The sequence below is a fragment of the Suricata suricatta genome, chromosome 3 (genome assembly GCF_006229205.1).
Source record: "Suricata suricatta isolate VVHF042 chromosome 3, meerkat_22Aug2017_6uvM2_HiC, whole genome shotgun sequence".
NCBI lineage: Eukaryota > Metazoa > Chordata > Mammalia > Carnivora > Herpestidae > Suricata > Suricata suricatta.
Window position 1 is genome coordinate 143793653 of NC_043702.1, and position 6935 is coordinate 143800587.

Consider the following 6935-nt stretch of genomic DNA (forward strand, 5'->3'; position numbering starts at 1 on the left):
ATTAAAATCACAGTGAAATCCCACTATATATGCATTAGAATAACTAACCTTGTAAAGACTAATGATATCAAGTGTTGGTTATGATGTGGATCAACCAAAAATATCTTACACTTCTGGAAAATAGTTGAGCAATTTCAAAAAATGTTAAACTTACACACACCATACAAGCTGGCCATCCATTTTTATTCAAGGGAAGCAAAGCATTATATCCACAAAGTCTTATATACAAGATTTCATAGCAACTTTATAATAGTAAAAATGGGAATTATCCAATAATCCGTTAGAAAAACCAATCACCACAATGGGATTTATTTGTGAGAAGCAAGGGTGGTTCAGTATCTACAAATCAATCAATGTGATACATTATATCAATGAGAAAAAGGATAAAACCCATATGATCATTTCAATAGATGCATAAAAAGCAGTAGACATAGTATAACATCTATTCAAGATAAAACCCTAAACAAAGTAGGTTTCGTATACCTCCACATACTAAAGGTCATATATGAAAAACCCACAGGAATATCATAGTCAATGGAGAAAAACTGAGAACTTTTTGCCAAAGATCAGAAACAAGACAAGGATGTCCAATCTCACCACTTTTATTTAACGTAGTACTGGAAGTGGTGATCACAACAATCAGACAAAAAATAAATAAATAAATAAATAAATAAAAGGCATTGGAATTGGTAAGGAAGAGGTAAAATTTTCACTATTTGCAGATGACATGATACTATATATGGAAAACCCTAAAGACGCCACTGAAAGACTGTTAGAATTAATAAAATAATTTAGTAAGGTCGCAGAATACAAAATCAATATACAGAAATTTGTTACATCTCTATACGCAAATAATGAAGAGCAGAAATATAAATTATGAAAAGAATCTCATTTACAACTACACCAAAAATAATGAAATATTTAGGAATAAACTTAACCAAAGCAGTGAAATATCTGTACTCTGAAAACTATGAAACATTGATGAAAGAAATTGAAGGTGACACAAAGAAATGGAAAAACATTTCATGATCATGGATTGGAAGAACAAATATTGTTAAAATGGCCATACTACCCAAACAATCTACACATTCAATGCAATCCCTATTAAAATACTAACAACATTTTTCACAGAATCAGAACAAATAATCCTAAAATTTGTATAGAACCATAAAAGGCCTTGAACAGCTAAAACAATCTTGAAAAAGAACAAAATGGGAGGATCACAATCCCAGATATCAAGACACACTGCAAAGCTGTAGTAATAAAAACAGTATGATACTGACACACACAAGACACATAGACCAATAGAACAGAATAGAGCACATAGAAATAAGCCCTCACTTATATGGTCAATAAATCTTTGACAAAGAAGGCAAACATATGCCATGGGAAAAAGTCTCTTTAACAAACGGTGCTGGAAAAATTGGATAGTTACATGCAAAAGAATGAAACTGGGCCACTTTCTTACACCATACACAAAATTAAACTAAAAATATATTAAGGACATAAATGTTAAACACGGAACCATAAGAATAACAGAAGAGAATATAGGCAGTCATTTCTTTGACACTGGCTGTACCAATATTTTTCTAGATATGTCTCCTGAGGCAAGGGAAACAAAAGCAAAAACTATTGGGACTGCATCAAAATAAAAAGCTTCTGCACAGCAAAGGAAGCAATGAACAAAACTAAAAAACAGCCTACTGAAGGGGAGAAGATATTTGCAAATCAAATATCCAGAAAAGGGTTAATACCCAGAATATATAAAGAACTTATACAGCTCAACACCAGAAAAACCAAATAAATCCAAATTTTAAAAAATGAGCAGAACACATGTACAGACATTTTTCCAAAGAAGACATCCATATAACCAACTGATACATTTACAAAATGCTCAATATCACTCATCATCAGGGACACAAATCAAAGCCACAGTGAGATATCACTGAACACCTGTCAGAATGGCTAAAATAAAAAATACAAGAATCAGCAAGTGTTGATGAGGATGTGGAGAAAAAGGAACCCTCATATACTGTTGGTGGGAATGTAAACTGATGGAGCCACTGTGGAATACAGTATGGATGTTTCTCAAAAAATTAAAAATAGAATGACCATATGATCTAGTAATTCTACTACTAGGTATTTACCCCAAGAAAATTGAAACATTAATTCCACAAGATATATGCACCTCTAAGTTTATTGCAGTATTTACCAATATTTATTATTTATAATTATTTACAATTGCCAAATTATGGAAGCAACCCAAGTATCCATCAATAGATGAATGGATAAAGAAGAATGGTGTGGATATACAATGGAATATTTTTCAACCATAAGAAGAATGAGAATGAGAATCTTGCTATTTACAACAACATGGGTGGATCTAGAAAGTATAATGAAATAGGCCAGTCGGAGAAAGACAAATACCATATGATTTCACTCATGTGGAATTTAAGAAACAAAACAAATGTACAAAGAAAAAAGAGACAAACAAATAAAAGAATCATCTTAAACTGATGGTTACCAGAGGGGACGTGGGAGAGAAGAGGGGTGAAATACATGAAAGAGAGTAAGAATATAGTTATCACATGGGCACTGAGTAATATATGTAATTGTTGAATTACCTGAAACTAACATAACATTGTATGTTAATTATAGTGGAATTAAAAATTAAAAAAAAAACTGGAACTAACCCAAAGGTCCAACAACAGGTGACTTCATAAACAAATTGTATATTCAAAATATAGAATACTATTACTTGACAATAAAAAAAGAACAAACTAATGATAAAGACAATAAAATAGATGAGTCTGAAAGCAACTATATTGACTGGAAGACAAAATGAATATATTCTAAAAAATTCTTTTATCAATATTCTAAAAACTGCACATTATACTTACAGAAAGCCAGTCGGTTTGTTCCTTGGTTACAGCAGGTAGAGTCAGTTTGTGATAGATTAAAATAGAACACAAAGAAAACTTTTGTTCATTCTTTCAATTGTAGTGATGGTTTCACTAGTATATACATATGTTATAACTAATCAAATTATATGCTTTAAATGCATGCAGAGTATTGCATGATAGTTAATCCAAAATAAAGTCATTAAAAAAAATAATGTCACACAAACACATGAATAGAGACATACAAATAAACAACAGAGAAACATAAAGTCCAGAGATTCAAATTCACAGATGAATTTAGAATATAGAAAACTAAAATTCAAGTCTATGAAAAAAGATAGACCGTCAAGTAAATTAGGTAAAGAGATGAGCATCAAAAATAAAAATAAGTTGTATATAAACTCCTCAGCAGATCAAGACAAATTCCAAACAAATAAAAATTTTCAATATAAATATTGAAACCATAAAAGTACTATAACAACACACACACAAACTTCTATTAACAGTAAAATGGGGAAGGTCACTCTAACGATGAATCAGAATTCAGAAGCAGTTCAGGGATAAAATTTTTCTATTAACTATATAAACTTTAAAAAAATGAATGGGGTTGTTGAAGTATTAATAATGGTGTATTAAGTATTTTAAACCAATTCTCCCACTGTGAAAAGCTAGGACAAAACAGTTTTAACCAAAGCTTCTATTTTAAATGCATAGGATAACTATCAAAATTGTGTGGGAGGAACTGTGAGGTCATGATCTGTAAGAAAAAGAAGCTCAAAGAGATGATTCTGTCGTTTGTGGGAGCTACTCTCTTAAAGCAGTTACTGACTGAAAAGCAACAACTGGAAAGCAGATATGATGAGCAGAACTTGACAGACTTATGAAGCAGAGATAAAATTTGAAATTTAAGAATGACTAAATTTAAGGATTACAAGTGTCCTAGTAAACACCCCAGGTTTTCAACTGGGACTCTAAAAGGAGTAAAACTGTATTAGAGATAGACAAAACACAGGACTAAAGACCTTAATATTTTTAATTCCCTATTTGACAAAGGCAATCTGGAGTTGCTTCTTCTTTCAGCCTAGCTATTGGCCAGAAGCAAAACTGAAATCTATTTCAATTAAGATGACATCATCTAGACTCTTGTCAATTTTTTATATACAATATCCAGCATCAAATCAAACACATACACACAAAAGGATGTTTCTAAAAAAGGGAGAGACAAAACATACAAGTAGACAAAACAGTTCCACAAGAGATCAAGAAAATGGACTTATTGGACCAAGACAACAACAATAAACTATGAGTAATATGTTCATGAAACTGGTAGAGAATGTTGAGGATTTCAAAAAAGAAATGGGAATTAACTAGAAATTCTAGAATAAGAGCACAAATGATGAAATTAAAAACAATGGATGAAGGGTGCCTGGGTGGCTCAGTCAGCTTAGTGTCTGACTTCAGCTCAGGTCATGATCTCACGGTTTGTTAGTTCAAGCCCCTTGTCAGGTTCTGTGCTGACAGCTCAGAACCTGGAGCCTGCTTCTGGTTCTGTGTCTCCCTCTCCCTCTGCACCCTCACTCCCCACTTGCACTCTTTCTCTCTCTCTCTCTCAGAAATAAATAAACATTAAAAAAAAAAAAAAACCAATGGATGGATTTAACCTGAGATTAGAAAGAGCTAAAAAGAAATGACTGAAAGAAAAGATACATCAGAAGAAATCTCCAAAATAAAACACAGGCACCAAGAATGAATAATATGGAAAAGAGAAAAGAAAATGAAACACATGAAAAGACTAATATAAATCTTAATAGAACTGTAGAAGAAGAGGAACACAAGAATGAAGAAGAGGCATTAAAAGATAAAGGCTGAGAATGTCCCACTGATGGAAGAGATCAAGCTAAAGATTCAAAAAACACTTGGAACTCGTGCAAAATAAATTTAAAAAATCAAATTGGACATGCCACAGTAAAAGTACTGAGAACCAGAAATAAGAAAAAATGTCTTAAAAGCATCTAGAACAACAACCACAAAAAAAGTGTCGGCTTTACAGGAACAAAATTAGACTAAGAGCTGACTTCTCAATGGAAACCTTGGAATCTGAAAGATACCTTCATAATATCTTAATAATGCAAAACTAAAATAATTGCAAAGCTAGAATTATATATCCAGTGAACAAATCCTTCATATAAGAAGCGAAATAAAAACTGATTGGAGTACACCAATCTTGAGAGAATTTGTTAGCTGCAGACTCTTTGTTACAGAAATACCAAGTGGAGACTTTTGGGCAAAGAAAAAATTGATCACAGAGGAGACAATGTAATGAAGGAAAGAATAAAGAACAACATGAATAAATGTAAATAAATATTGACTCTGAAAAGAATAATGACAATAATAATGATTGGGATTAACAAAATAATAACATAAAAAGACAAGATTCATTGAATGGAATTAAGAGTTTCTCAAGGTCTGTCATGTCCAGCATATATTTCAAGCTCTAATTTATATACAACTTTAATAACTCAAAGATACTTGTTATAATCTCTGGGGTGACTACTAAAATCAAAATTAAAAGAATATTTGATAAGCAAGCCAATAGAGGAGGGAAATTGAACACTGAAAAAAGAATCCAGAAGAAGAAAAGAAAGGAGAGGAAAAGAAACAGAGCATGCAGAAAAATAGAAAATATAGTAAGGTGATATATTTAAAATCAAATGTAATAATTATTTAACTGTACATTGACCAAATCATCATATTTACAAAGACAATGATTGACAGACTGAATTTAAAAAGAGACCAAAACTTGCTACATGATGATTACTAGAGACAAATTTAAATATGAATTTAAAGGAAACTTAAAAATAGATACATGGAAAATGATACAGTATGCAAATGCTAACCAAGACAGACTAGTGTACTTATAATAATATCAGACAAAGTAAACTTTAACACAAGATGCGTTACTTGAGATAGGATATTTCATAATTATACAGTTTGCATTTCAGGAGAAGACATAGCAATTCTGAATATGAAACTATCTATATATTTTATATATTCATACATTTTTATTTCTCTATCCTCATGTGCATATATAATTACTATCTTATATACTGATATAAAAAGATAAGTAAACTATTATAAAATATTTTATACATTATTATATATAATATTACTATATATTTATTAATGGCAACAAGGAAACTTAAAAATCCCAAATATTTGGAAATGCATTAATACATGGGTAGCCCATAAGTGAAAAGGTCATAGATAAAGAAAATAATCACAATGAATATTAGAAAATATTTTGAACTGAATAATAATAAAAATACATATCAGAACAAGTGAGTACAGCTAAAATCATATTTAGAGGGCAATTTTAACTTTTTTTGTCTTGCTACTTTAAATGTATACCCTAGAAATGAAAAGAGTGGAAAATTCTTGACCTATGAATTTATTTCAAGAAATTATAAAAACCCCCCACACATTTCAAAGAAATTACAAGCTGGAAACAACAAAGAACAGATATCAATGAAATGGAAAACAACCATTAAATAGAAAGGCTTAACAATATTAAAAGCTTATGTTTTTGTGAAAAACAAAATATCATACAATTCATAAACCCATAGGAAGATTTAGTCTCCTGTGTGCTATTTATTAAGCTATTGTCTACTGACTTCAAGTCCACCCTTCAATACTCTGCATTCTGATGCTGGGGCTAGATGTCAGCTTTGCAGGCGGGCTCCCTTTAGTCTCTACCAATAGAAAACAGTAGATGAGATTGAGAGGAACTCAGAAAAGCAGAGTTGGAAAGTGACGTTCAAGCCCTCCAAAGGACATTACCTAGAATAGAAGAAAATATTTTTATATCATAAATTTGATAAGGATCTAGTATATAGAATATATTTTATAAAGCTTTTGAATTAAAAATAAAATACAATTCAAGTTTAAAAATGAACATTGGATTTGAATAGACATTTCTATAAAGAAGATACATAAAGGCCAAGAAGCACATGAAAAGATGATGATCATCATAGTCTT